Source organism: Centropristis striata, chromosome 5 (assembly GCF_030273125.1).
Source record: "Centropristis striata isolate RG_2023a ecotype Rhode Island chromosome 5, C.striata_1.0, whole genome shotgun sequence".
NCBI classification, from domain to species: Eukaryota; Metazoa; Chordata; class Actinopteri; order Perciformes; family Serranidae; genus Centropristis; species Centropristis striata.
In genome coordinates, this window is record NC_081521.1 from 27,321,050 (window position 1) to 27,336,846 (window position 15,797).

At 36.6% G+C, this 15,797-nt stretch overlaps 1 protein-coding gene across 1 annotated transcript in view; it reads right to left on the bottom strand.

Annotated features, from left to right (window-relative positions):
- The window catches only part of LOC131971059 (helicase ARIP4-like), a 110,530-nt gene that overhangs the window by 61,064 nt on the left and 33,669 nt on the right, over nucleotides 1-15,797 (bottom strand). The gene's annotated exons all lie outside the window — the stretch shown is intronic.

Consider the following 15,797-nt stretch of genomic DNA (forward strand, 5'->3'; position numbering starts at 1 on the left):
TTTTTTGCCTTTATTCAAAAAGAGCTGATGTGCAAAGTAAAAAGCATTTCCTCCCAACTTTCAAGCTATTTAGTGACTTTTCAGGCTCTCTTTGCTGCTTTATTTGTAAAAAAAAAAAAAAAAAAGTGACTAGCAACTAATTTAACGACTTGCTCAGACCATCAGGGACAAAGCAAGAAATGCATTTTTGTAATTTATACTCCTGAGATTCTGCTTTGAGTAATCCAACAAGATCTCCAACCTAAACAAATAGGGTGTCAATACCACCCAAAACGACCTATATGAGTGTTTCGCGGTTCAGAGCGAGATTCTAAAAATAGTGCACACATAATTATCAAAAGGCAGCAATTTTGTTGAATTTAGGATACAAAGCCACTGATGTAGGTTTACAGCAAAAAAAGTCCTGGTAAGGCGTTATAAAAGACAGTTTAAACAGTAAATAAATGTATATAAATGCTGAAATTTAAGTAGATACGGGGATGAGATGATGCACAAGACATGAGGCATCTGAATCATATTGTTCACTTTTGTTTTCACATGGGACACAAACCCAGTTCTCCTGGGTGAAAGTCAGACGTTTGTTCAACCCATCCACCCGCCCCGAGTGCCTTCATTCATAATTATACGGCCTCTAGAGGGCGCGGGAGGACAGTCTCAATGGTAAATATTGATCATATTTTGCTGCCTGTACAAATGACCAATATAGTTGCTTTTGAGGGGAGATCAGTCTCAGATCAGTCTCAGTAATCAACAGCTTCCTCTACAAATTTGCCATGCGCAACCACTAAGCTTTATGCAAATGATACATGGTGATGCACTAATATGCAAATATACGTACGACATCTGAGCCAATGCTAGCTATTTTCATTAAAAAAAGAGTTGGCAGCACTACATGGAAACGCCATTGCCAAATAATTTCTTTATTTTGCAAACTTGACACACAAACACATGATTTGATCAGCTGTTTCCGCTGTCGGCAGATAATATATTAATATATCATGGAAAGCATGAAAACAGGGTCAACATTAGCTGACATGAAAGAGCAATTAAAACTTGCCCAACTGAACCAAATTCCTGAAGACTTCTTAATTTTTCTCTACATGTTTTGTTTGCAACCTCTACTTTTTCGAATCAGTTTTCTGGTATATATGGAGCCTATGGCGCCAACTCCTGATGAAACTACACTGTAGTTTATTTTATTTGTTCCACACCAGTGGATGGAAATGCACCACAGTTTACATTTATTTACTGCAACATCTCAAAAAATTGTCTTAAAGTTTGCTTGGCTATTGGGTGGAAACAGCTACTGACACTAAAAAACTGAAAAGTTATGCGATGAATCCTTCCATGAATCCAGAATCCTTCTTTATGAAAAAAACAAACCCATAATCCTTGCTGGTAATCTCATGGTAAGACTTTGATGCGATTGATCAAACACTGGATTTTAAGGGTAAATAAAACGACACTTCATCTTGGATCGAGTGTGTCGAAGAATTTCTTTTAAAAAGTATGATACTAACAACTGTTTCCTCCAGATGTTATGAAAATAGACTTACCCAAACTCTTAGGGAATACAACAATTTATCTATAAAAGTCTGTTCTTCACCACAGTCACTATGATACACAAATAGGCAAACTTAGCATTCAATTAGTATCCTGACTGGCATATTTCATAAGCTTACACATAAGAAAAGTACGAGTCAGCATGGTCAAGGTCAATCCTGGACTTAAATCAATAGAGATTCTGTGACGTGAACTGAAGGGAGCCATTCATGAAGCACATTCCTGAAATGTTTAAATATCATTTAACGGTTTTGTATGAGGAAATAGTCTCAGATGTAGAGGTGTGATCGATATATGCAGGAAAAGTTTCATTGCCACTTTCTCTTTTCAACTTTACTTCGAACGAACTTATAAATCAACGAACGCACAAAAAACAACAACACTCAAGCAGATGTTGCAACATATTTGGAATTTGGAGAGTATCAGATCACATTTTATAGCTACACTGTGCAAAAAATTAAGAGAAATTCAAGGGGTGCACCTACTTATTCTTAGCACTGCACTCAGGAAACTAAAATATAAACAGTCATCATGACACTGCAACCTGCAACTCCCACACCACTGTTGAATCAGGAGTTTCTTTTGCACCAGACGACACTCAACACATGTATAAATCAACGTCTTAAAGACATTTTTATACAACTCTTGTTTGTCCCATAAAAAACCCTGTTATGTTTTATGTTTGGTTGTTAATATAAAATGCTGGAGGAACTGTACAACAGCACACTGACAACTCTACATCAACTTAAAGAGAGTCCACAAGCACATTTATGTGACTTGTACAGTTCATTATTTCAAGTTGTTACAGTTTTACACAGACCTGAGGGAAGACTGTTGTGAAAAGTTACTGGAAAGACTTCATCCTGGATTAAACAACTCATTATTCCAACACTAGAAGTTTCTTTTAGTGGCAAAAACTAATGCTGAATAAAGTGAATTATGCTTTTTCTACAAGCGGCTTAAACGTTTGTGCCAACATCTACTTAAAAATAGGAACATTTACCCACAAAAATTAAGTTTTATACACATAAACTAACATTAATGTCCTTTTTTTGTGAGAACAAGGACAACTACTGCATGTATTTCATAACATGCCTTATGAAACCTCTGAGCTGTGCTCTGGCTGAGTGGCCTGGAGCCAACACTTGGCACAGCACCACATATAGGTCAGTGTGATAGTTGTGCCTGGATGTATACAAGCACTGATAAGAACAGAAACAGCCGAGGAGAGATCAGGACTAAGAGAGATATGAGGTGACACAGATGTGTAAAAAAGAAGAAGCCAACTAACCAGAAAAGCAGTCACACTGATCAAATGACTAAAGAAAAAGAGTTAAGCTACTCACCCATCTCATGTGGTTGTTTTTTGTCTCCTACTCTGGTGAGAAAGCCATGCCTCCTCTACACTCTTAGAAACTTACTCCAGCTGTTGTGTGTTCCTGCTTCATGCTCCATACACACTCCGTGTCCCGTTCAAAGCGAGTGTGTGTGAGACAAAGTGTGTGCTAGGCTCTCGACATGTAGCTCTAGTCTCGCCTCGCAGCTTTACCGGCGCTCCAGTGAGGACAGAAGGCCATTGGGACAATTACAAAACAATGAGTCGCTGAAAAGCTGCCCCGACCTGCTGTGTGTAGAAAACCCCCCACTTGTGCTGGTGTTCCTGTCTACTTCCTCCTCCTCCTCCACCTCCTCCTTCTCCCTCTTGTTCTCCCCTCCCCTGGCCAACTGACACAGGAGTGAGTGTGATGTCAGCAAGCCACGCCCCCTCCAGCGAGGCTGCCTTAGGTAACAGGGGTAATAGGGTTCAACCAGGAAGAGATGGACAGAGAAAGAGGAAAAGAGGGTGAGAGAAGGGGGAAGGAGTGTTTACTGCAACATCTGCTCTTGTTGATTTGTGGTCATTTTACTGGAATCTTGGAAGACTCTTTTTCAAACAACAACTGACATTGAAACGTTATATTAAAACCTTTGAGACTGCCTGTAATCAGAGTATGAAGATCAAACTGTGTGGAAATGAGTAGAAAGAAAGGATACAATAACTTAAAAGCACCCTATGTCTCATCCATTTAAATCTATTATATGTAGAGGGATATGCCTCAGAATTTTGAAAAAAAGCTTAGAATCTTAAATGCATTACTGGTGAGTCAGAGAGACTAAACTCAACATTTTAGCATCTGTGTGGGCTGCTGTGGTGAACTGTAAATGTCTTATACATCATAAAATGCTCCTGTTATCTTGTCCAAATCCTTACATTTTGCAAAAATTAAAAATATTGGTGAAAAATATTTAAAATATTAAAAATATTAATATAAAATTATTAAGTGTTGTTTAGTTCCCTGGTTACATAACAGTGGTGGAATGTAACTAAGCACATTTATTCAAGAACTTTACTTGTGAAAAGTACACATACTTCAAAATTTTTTTCACTCCACTACATTTAGCCGACAGCTTTAGTTACTTTTCAAGTCAATTTTTAACATGAAAAACATTATAAATGTAAGGTGTTTAGACATTTTATAATTAAACCTCATAACAGTCGTTACACTTAATTACAACAATTAAAATGCTGCTTGCATAAATGCATCAATACAAATAATTAAATAATATATTTACAATATATAAAACAATCTACGTGGGTCCATTCTGCATAACCAGTACTTTTACTTTTACTTCAGTAAGTTTTGGATGCAGGACTTTTACTTGTAGTGGAGTAATTTCACAGTGAGGTATAAGTACTGGATTAGATCGGAATACTTTTTACACAAGTGGTACATAAAGGGTGCAAACAGGCTAACATTTAATGGATTAGAATCAACTTTGTCACATTTCTGGATGTCTTGAAAAAAAAAAATTCAAAAGCAAACTGAACTGAGATGTTGTAGTTACTTCACAATTTAGAGAAGCTTAAATGGTAACATATGACTGAAATGTGTGATAATTATCTCTGCCCTTTTTTCTTGCTGAGGGGAATGAGGGGAGGGGGGGCATCAAAAAAAGAAATGAGGGAGAAAATGAAAAGGAGGGAAGATGAATAAAGTCATGTGCTACTAGTTTCTGGTCAGCACACATGTTGGAAAATTCTTGTTTGGCTTAACCAAATAGTATCGCACATCGTAAACACCAATAAACACATCGTAAACACCACAACTGACACAAACAGTAAAATTCACCAACATATAAATGCAAAGACCATCGATGCTTAGGGCAATTATGGAAAATTAGGGATAATATATCAGAAAAAATGAAACTAGGTGACAAATAGCAGGAGAAATATGTAAAAAGACACAGAAATGAGGAATGCAAAGCAAGAAATAGAAATTGACTGATAAAAGAGGGTGAAAGAAATAATAAATTATGCATAGAAAACAGTTGACCAGAAGAAATCATAAAGACAATGAGTAAAAAATATTTATGAAAGAGAAAAACACGTGATAAAAAGGAGGAAGGAGCTTGTGTTGATACAATCCTGTGAACCTGAGGACCCCTTTAAACGCTCAGAGGTGTGGGATTATCCTTCACAGATCACTTTACACAAACACACACACACACACACACACACACACACACACACAGGGCCTAGTCACACATGGTTACATACACTAACCCACATTGCTATGGAGCCGGAGGGGGGGAAGGGCAGCACAGGGAGAAATACTGAGGTGGGGGAGGAGATAAGAGGAGGCGGTGACAGCAGCAATGTGAAGCAGAGGACTGCCTGGCAAAACATGAACACACACACACACACACACACACATATATATTCACCTTTGCCACACTACCACAGTTCTTGTATGCAGCCACACCTCCTCCTGTGGGGAAGGAAAGCTCACATTTCGCTGTTTACATAACCTACATTGACCAATAGAGAGAGAGAGGGCTGGCATTTTGGGTCACACTGCTTTGTGTTTGTGTTTACTGCTTCAGAAAAGGAATTCTCTTCCTTAACATGACTGACAGTAACTGAATGTATGTGATCGGTGGTGGAGGAAGTATTCAGATCCTTTACTGTAGTTATATTACTAATACAGCACTGCAAAAATACTCCATTAAAAGTAAAAGTCCTGCATTGAAAATGCTTCTCAAGTATCCCTGTGGCTTTAATACTACTATATCATGTTATTAGAGCATACATTTATGTAAAATCAGGTTTTTCTGTTATAGTTGATTGAAGTGGAACTAATTTTTAACTGAAGTAACAAATATTTTTATTCTGGACTAACCTGCCGGGTTCCCCCCCCCCCCATCGGATGATTGATTGTTTGGTCAGTAATAATTTTTGTACCAACCCCCAAATTATTAAAAAGAAAAGCTGCAACCCTGAAATGTTTTTGCATGAAAAATATTTGGACAATAATAAAATAGTCAACTGATTCATTGACTAAAGTTGTATTTGTACAAACTGTTAGACTGTTTGATTTGTAGGAACATATCATATTTCGTAACCTCTTCATGTGTTTTGCAACAGTAAATAACTAGTGAATAATGCTGTCAAATGAAGTACCTGCAGTTTGTACTGAAGTAAATGTACTTCCTTACATTCCACCACTGCTTGTGACACTGATCGCAACATAAAGTGTCTCTGGTAGGTAACTTACATAACATATAACACACAACCAACACTGATGAATACCTTCCTCCATAAAACAGTCTCAACAGAGTAGGACAGCGAAATCCACTAAAAGCTACCGATCTGATATAAAACAATGCTAAAAGTTTATCTTTTTATGTTGGGACATAAATGACCAGTCACAACGACCTCACATGTAAAGAGACACGTTTTGGAGAAGTGTAGTGATGTTGCATAAGCTACTTAAAGTTTAATTTAGATTCATTTTGCCACCAACCCCTTGGCAAAAAAAAAAATCAGGGTTTATTTTTGCCATTTTTTCCTTTCAGAGGCTGCAGCAGGCTCACTTTTAAGGCTGATACGTATGTAACAAATAGTATCAAACCCAAAATGTGCTGCAACAACTAATGGGACATAGTTGAGCATGGAAATGGACTTTGGACTTGAAAGCTAAACATGAATATTCTGAACCCGTATACACCTTAATAAGTTTACTTGAATGATTGAGCCTTTTTTATTAGAGATTTATGAGCAGAAAAACTTGACACAAAGTGCTGATGTAAACATACACAAGTCTATATCATATTTTTTGTTGACCTGTTATCTCCCCCTAAAAATCTGCTGCACACAACCTCCAAATTTTCTATAAAAGGGGGCATACAAATAAAGTTACTGATAAAGTTTTTCACTTGAAGCATCAACGATAAATATATTATGCAATGTGCAAGTCCATAATCTTAAAGAGCAGCATTTAGATCCATCCCCTATAATGAGCGGCAACAAAGATTATCACCGTGCAGAAAGAAGCGTGCATTTTCTCATGACAGCATGAGATGTAAACATGTCTGACGTCCTCCTCCGCTGAGCTGTAACATTAGCCAGCTCTGTGGTGCTAGGTGAGCAGGAGATGCCTGCATTTTTCTGCGCAGTGATACCGTTGGCAGGTGTAGTTCGGTAGAGAGAAAATATATTCTACATGAAACTGCTCACATGGATTATGTTGAGTAAATGAGTCATGGAAAAAGACATTGCTGTGACCTCATAGTTCCACTATATTTAAAGAGAAAGTAGACATCTCTACAGCCAAAATCTCCAACATTCATCATCTCACACCAAAACAATCTAGATGGATAAATTAGCACTACAGGTAAGAGGAAAAATATGAATTTAGATTGTTGAATGAATGGTCCCTTTAAAGTTCAGCAGTTAGATCCATAACATAAATACCATTTCTGTGTGCCTTCCACTGTTAATAATGCATCACATATACCGCTGCTTTTATAAATGATGAAACCCATGCTGGTAACAGAGCAACATGGGATCAGACTGTGGTTGTACTGCAGCTGTCAGGTGTGAACGTGTGTACAAGCTGTTCCTGAAAAAAACAAAACAGTGTACAGTATGTGATTGCTTCTGTTGCAGTTGTTTCAGTTCACTTTTCTTTCGGAAGAGAACTTGTATTAACCCTTTGAACCCTGATACGTACGTTTTCTTTAAATGATCACCAAAAATACACAGTCTATTGTAGAAAGAAACTGTAAAAATGGGCATTATCATCGAAAATTTAGATCGGATCATCAGTTACAAAAGTTTCTTTTAGATATTGTCACCAAAACAAAGCTTAAAATCACTTTATTCTACATGTCTCATTTAAAATGCTGCCAACAATAAAGCATTTGAAATAACTTGATCCTGTTAAAAACATTAAATTCTGTGCTCCTGTAGAACTGCAGGCTGTTGATGAGAGGTTGCAAATCGAGGTTGTAAAAATGCAAAAAGTTCAATAAGTGTAGATTGTGGAGACCCTTTAATTCTTCTTTTTTTTTTTTTTTTTTTACAATATTCATGATACTAGTGGGCACTTGGAATAGTGCTGTATATATAAATTCCATTTTATTCCAATTTGAAAAAAAAAAAAAGTATTCCAATTAAAAAAATATCAGAGAAATTCAACTTAAGGTTTTTTTTCTTTTTTAAAGATGCATGTCATTTTAACTGCATTATTCTGCACAAAAGACGCTTCTGAGTTGTTCACACTTCTAGCCATGATTGTGCTGATTACCAAAAGGTGCAGGACCTAACCCTAACCCTGAAAGAGCTTTGGGTTCAGATGGTTGTGATCCAATCCAATAATAAACACAGATCACATTTTTGTTAATAGCTACAGTATAATCCAAGCTTTCAGCGGGTTCACATAACTGATGAGGCTGACAGCGATAAGAATCAATGAAGAATAAAGATGAAGGGGTTAAGTTTGTAGTGACTGGGTGACCTGACCTGACCTTGTGTTGTCTTAAAGGTGGAGCCAGTGATTCTAGACAAAGCTGAATGACATTTAAACTCAACCACCAAACAAATACCTTCCTCCTTTTTTAAGACACCAGATTTTTTTTTTATCAGTGCATACTCGGACTGGACAGCTAGTGGACTGAGGAGATATCCACCTTTTAACACTGAAATAGTTAAAGAGCAGTGAGAGGACACATGTGAGCTCTGGTTCACATGATAACAAGATAACAGAAATACCACAAGGTTAATGAATCATTGGATAAAGCTGTGTAAACAATCAGAGTTCTGCCTAAATACATGCAAGTCTTCTTCTGAGCACCTCAAAGATTTTTTGTCCAAGATGAATCAAGAAAATCAGAGGTTCAAATGACCTCCTTGTGCTCATTTCCTACTTACAAGTGAAAATATTTTAGCTGGTATTTGGTTGAACTGCAGCTGCACTGACCACTGACTTTCATGTTATAAATAATTGGATTGTAAAAAGGTATTTTTGCTTCTTAATAATCACTAAACTGGTGAATAACAGGACTAGTAAACTGCTTTAAATTATTTCAATGCACCAATTTGTTGAGGATCTTGACATTAAAGCCTAAGTGTTTTAGCTGAATAGATAATGTTTAGATTTACTTGCAAACATTTGGAAGTGAAAAAATCAGATGTGCCCTGTTTTCATGCATATTCCTCCTCTTTTGTTTTCCAAGAAGAATGTCGCATGTTAAGTTGGCAGGTTCAGATTGAAAACTTTCACCCACTCAGATCAGCGATTCTCCCCCTGATCACCATCTGATCATCTATAAATGTCAATTACATGAGTAGGACTATAGGTACGAGTATAAATGATAGCAGACAACAGATTATACATATATATGATTATACTGATGAGTAATTCCAAGTATTCCAACAGGTTTGACATCAACCAGAATATTTCATTACCTGATCAGAAGTCTGCTCACACACAAACCCTCATCTGTTTCTCTCTCTCTCTCTCTCACACACACACACTATGATCTGACAGTCTGGTGTGTCAGTATGTGGACCAGCTGGTGTTACTGTATCACCACCTACACTACACTCTGTGGAGTCCTTAATCAGGTCGCACGCACACACACACGCACGCACGCAGCAGTTTTATACCAAAAACGATAAAAAAATTAATTGTGGTCCAATTTATTTGACAAAATCTAAGCTCTCTTACACAATAATTCTAAAAAATTACTGAATTGCAAATTGAGATTCAATACAGAGTATCCGTGTCGGAGCCGATCAGGATGTATTTTAATGCATTTTAAATAAAGCCAATTACATTTGTAACTAAACCCGACTGTGTTTTGTTCACCGCATCCTGCTACTGCTGCTGCTCTGCTCTCCTTTACCACAGTCGGGCTCTTCACTGCACATGAGAGAGAAAATCTGCATGTGAAAGATGATTTGGTCATGCTGCGATTGACACAGATTTGCTTTACTGGAATTTTGGCCGGTTAAACTGACGAATGTTGCCAGAGGCAGGTCGTATCAGATGATGCTAATTAGTGCTAAATCCCTGAGAAAGTTGATGAGGGAGCAAAATGAAAAAATGTTGGTTTAAGTGTCTGTACTGTAACACCACTGTACACTCACATGATACACATAACTTTGAGAAGCAGTACCTTTAGTATATTTCGTCTCTCGTCACATTTTAGTCACTGTGGCCTCATTTTCTCTTGCAATATATATTAATTTGTTTTTAACAAAAATTTTAATAAAATGTTTTTTATATATACACATTTATTTGAAGTGCCCACAAGTTTTACCAATATTGAAAATAAATGGGGGCTCTATATACATGGTCTCCGCTGAGTCATTCATGGCTTCCCAGGCCATGATTATACCTTTTTCATTCAAGGACTGTTTGATAAAGATTTTTTCTGTATTACAAATTTCTGGCTTTGATGATTAGTGTCATTTTGGCAGTTTTTAAAAAAGAAAATAAGCCTTTCTAAACTCATTGGGGTTGCTGTGGTATGCAGCTGTGTTTTAGATACATATGCAATCAACACTTAGGTAGATATAAGTGGGATCAGACTGTCTAACAGCAGATATCCACTACTGATACACTGGGCTTGGAATCAGGGCTAAAAAACAACAACAAAGCTGGAACACTTTGCTCTCAAGAATGGAATGTAAAAAGCACTTTTTTAGGTTTCACACTTGTGCTTTACCCCTTACTTCACAAATTTCTGCTCAATATATACTTCTTTCAGCTTTGGTTAAGGCTCCAATTACAAAGAAAACTTTCTCTGCTTTTAGCTGTTAAAAGCTCCGCTGTGCTCCCCAGCTAGCTGCCAGCCTCCTGCTGCTGCTGGAATCAGCGTTGATGAGATCTCCGAGCATGTATCAAAAAATAAATGTTCCAGTAAAACATTATGGACTGAGAAGACCACGGTGCTTCGCGACTCCGTTACAGGAACTACTCGGTGTTCCACGGGCGCAGTTTGTCAGAAGTTGGCGAGGTGAAGCATCTTTTCGCTGATTAAACTACCAGGTGTCTGTAACATTCGTGGGAGGAAACATGTTTACTTGTTTTTCTTCACAGAGAGAGAGAGAGACTGTACTCTTCTTACCCACGCCTACACACAAGCAGGGGAGCAACAGGCTAATTAACAGACTATTACTCTCCTGCTCTCTGGAGTCAGTGTGTGTGTGCGTGTACATATGTATGTGTGGGTGTGGGTGTGCGTGTGTGTAGGTCTTATGGAAGATGTGACTAAACCTCATGATAGCCTCATCTGAGCTCAGAGAGCCAATAACATGCAGCACACACACCTCAATCTGTTCACACGCTGACTCTAGCTCCCTCTTTCACACACACAGCACAATAAGAAGAGGGACATGGACACACACGGACACACACACACACACACGACCCAGAACAGACATCCCAGCAGCAGCAGCAGTGTGTTGCTGAGGAGGATGATTTTATTTTCGGAGACCGGTACCACCTCCCTTAGTCCATTTCTCAATGTCACTTTTTGATGAATGGCCTCGCTTTTTCTTGCACACACACACACACCTTGGTTTTTCAAGATGTACTTTTCTGTTGAAGGTGCTTTCCAACAGCTTCAGGCTAATTGTTCTTTTTAAAAAAACTTTTGTTCACATCGATTAAAAAAGTGATTTGCATCAAAGATTTCATGTTTTCTGAAAAAAAGTTTACTGCTGCCAACAGTCTTCCAGTTTAGACAGTTTACAATATAGACTTGCATTTGTTGTTAGATTTTAGGATTTTTTTTAGTCTCATCTTTGACCCTGACAACATGTGGAGTGCCACAAGGTTCAGTTTTAGGACCACTTTCATTTCCCTCCTATATACTATCCCTCAGTCATTCACAGACATGGTGATGTATTTAACTGCATTTAATTGGCCTAAATGTATTAATTACAGATAGAAATACCAACATCAGATATTGGGTCAAAAAGCTCAAATAGCTGGACAAAAGGGCCAATCTATTAATTTAATTATTTATTAATATTATTTTTAAAAAGGTATAATTTGCATTCATCAATTAATTAATTAATTAATTAATTAAATAAATAAACATAAATAAAATGTAAAAGGATTTAGAACATTATTACATGAATATGTGAAGGGATGGCTCTACCCATTAAATAACCATTAAAATTATTTTATGCTTACTATACTGATACAGTAAACATTTTTATATTGTGTCTGACTAATTTTTGTCTTGTTTCATTTATTTCCTGTATCTTTCTTTTAATTGTTTGTTTTGTGTCCAGCACTTTGTAACTTATTTATTATGAGAAGTCTTAAATAATTAGACTTAAACAAATTGACTTTATTAATTACGTCTATTGAGTCGCCCACGTCAGGTCACATCCACATGTTGTGCTTTTATGTTTAATTACAAATGATTCATTCCAAAACAATGCAAATGTATTTAAACCTAGACTTATTCACCATGTATGCCATCATTATGTAATATATCGTGAGGAATAATTATTAATATGTATATATTTTTTAAAATATAATCTATAGGTCATATTTATATATTACTGAAAAACAACTGATTTTTATAGTAATATTTAATTCACTAAACACCAAGGTACTTCACATTGATGTATTCATTATATTGAAAAAGTCTGTCTCTAATTGACCTTCCATCTCAGTCAAGTGGTACATTTCCATTGCATCATCTCTAAATGAGGGAAAATGAGAGCACATCCAAAACATGAAAACAAACACACGGCTCCCAGGATTGGCATATAAACACAACTCTGATCAGAAACCAGCACTGTATACATGCTTGGAAATATTTTAATAACAAGAAACTGCCTGAAAATTAACTTCCTGTAAGTCACATGGGAACGGATGTCGACTGAATCACTTTAGGAATAAAAACTTTTGACAGAATATCACGCACGATGCCCGCATCAATCTTCTACTTTAATTACTTTTTCTTAATCATCTTGTGTTTTGTTTATGTTGTTATTTCTCTGAAAATTCTCAAAGCTTCAAACTGTACTACTGCACAATTCTATTTTCAACAGTGGTGATGCGGTCACATGAATACTGAACTCCCACTCACTTTATTATTGCTTTCTATATTCTCCAACGTTAAAAACAGAAATTCTTCTTTCTTTAAAATGTAATTACGGGTTGGCAACATCAAAATAGAGTCTGGGGAAGAACAGAAAGGAGAAAGAATGTGTAGATGACAGAGGTGGAAAAAGTATTCAGATCCCTTACTTAAGTAAAAGTACCAATACCACACTGTGAAATTACCCCACTACAAGTAAAAGTCCTGAATTCAAAACTTACTGAAGTGAAAGTACAAAAGTATCACCATCAAAATGTACTTAAATTCTACAGAATGGACTCACTCAGATTGTTAGATATATTATAAATGTATTATTTTTTGATGTATTTATGTAAGCAGTGTCTTAACTTTGTTGGGGGAGGGCTAATTTTAACTACTTAATATACTGTTATGTGGTTTAATTTATAAAAATGTATCATCACTTTAAATTGAACTTGTTTTTAAAAAAAAATCCTCACCTGAAAAGTAGTTAAGGTAACAGCTAAATGTAGTGGAGTAAAAAGTACAATATCTTCCTTTAAATGTAGTGGAGTAGAAGTATAAAGTTACATAAAATGAAAAATACTTGAGTAAAGTAGAAGTACCTCAAAATTGTACTTAAGTACAGTACTTCAGTAAATGTACTTAATTACATTCCACCACTGGTAGATGATTCAAAAACAGAAAGCAGAGGAAGAAAGATGATAACACATTTTAAAATCAGGTGGTTAAAAGCACACCTGTTGCTTATAGGAAAGTTTTAAAATAGTGATGTACAGAAAGACATGAAAATTAAATAAATACAATAAAGTAAAGAAGAAGAAGGAATAAAATGTAGGATCAGGAGTTTATATCAGGAGAAATAGAAAGAAAGGGGGATGTTGGGCTTTAAGGAGGAACACTGAGGGGGTCGGCGTCCTGGTGACAGTTGTTATGGCAACCAAGGGACACACGCAGGACACGGCAGGGGGCAATGACGTCACAAGAGCAAAATAGAATTTCAAAGTGATAACGATAAACATGTAAATGTGTTTTTTTCCTCCATTAGACCTTTCACTCTTTCCACCACCTGCCCTGCTCTGTGATGTGAAAGAACAGCGTCACCCTCTTGATCTGTGCAGGAAATTAATCCAGCATACAAGATGTCCGTTTAAAGTTCAGGACTTTCAAGTTCCTTTTTGAGTGTAGAGACTGCAGCACATGCAGATCTGCTTCAGATTTTTTAAGGCCCCTCAGCAGAATGTGAACCTACCTCTGCTTACAAATCTAAAATGCAACTGCAGGATGAAGCTGTTTGATGAATAGATGACACCACAGTGCATAAAACGATTGCTAAGCACTTTTAAAACTTTTCAGAGTGAAAATGTCCAAAAGTAATTTCCTTGTCATGTGTCCCGGTGTATCAAATATATTTTTTTAAAAATTTGAAGAAAGAAATACATTTTCCCCCCCTATCAACAATGACATGCATCTTTAAATGCATTTTCCCTTTTTTTTTCATGATTTAAAAAATAAATAAATCATTCCCCCCATCAACAATGACACACCTTTTTAAAAGCATTTTTTTTTAAAAACATATATTTTTTAAACAAATCATATTTTCTCCCCAACAACAATGATATGCCTCTTTAAATGTATTTTTTTAAATAAATATATTTTTTAAACAAATCACATTTTTTTTTGCCCACCAACAATGACATGCCTCTTTTAATGCATTATTTTCTTCTTTTCTTTAATAAATATTTTATTTAAATAAATTATATTTTCTTTTAAAAATACTTTAAAATACATAAATAAATAAATAATAAATAAATAATTGTCATAGTACTTTCGCTGTACAGTTTCACATGTCCCGCAGTGGCAGAATACTGAGAGAAAAAAAAGCACAAATACACTAAATGATGGAGTGAAATAAAATTGAATGCAGGTAAAAAGTTTCGGTGCACGTAATTTTAACAGTTACAGTGTATGCAGAAAAAGGTATCTGAGCCTCGATTAAGAGTTTAAAATGTGGCTGGCAAGCAACAACATTGTGATAGAAACTGCCAAACTGGCTTCATTATTCATCCACTTCAGCATTTCTAGTTTGTCTTCTGAGCTCAACAACAGATTTGGGATGTAGAAGAAATGTTACAAACAATATACCTTTGACAAAATCTATGTATATGAATGTATTAACGTGGCAACCTCAGAGCCCTGAACCAACTTCCTTTAACCTTTAGCCCCTTCCGCTGCCATGCTGGGTCAGTTATACAAACTGTTGCACAACTGTTGAGCTAAATATGTTTTATAAGACGGGACAGTAAGCAGGAAGGCACAAGTACCTGCACCTCTTTTTGTTGGATGATTAACAATACATCATCGTCATCATCTCTCTCTCTCTCTCCCTCTCTCTCTCTCTCTCTCACACACACACACACTAGCCCACACTCTTAGAGTCTGCGTAACTACATAACTTACTGGCATACAGCATGAAAACGGGCACCGCTGCTTGTAATTAGGACAGCATGTACAGTCTGTGTGTTAAGAGTTCTTCACAGGTTCACAGATCTCTGTTGCCTAGGTCTAAACATAACAAGCAATCTGCCACATTAAAGGGTTATTCAACACTGACTCACTCCTCTCTATAGGCGGCACACATTTGCTGTTTCTGGCCTCTCCAGTCTGTGATGTCACAGAAAGAATTGATTAGTCCATGGATTTATTAAGACAGCTGAAGAATATACAAGCTGTGACCTTGCTTTTAGTGTCTCCAAAGAAAAGCAAGTGACTGTATTTCACAGCCCAAACTAGGCCTAGATCAG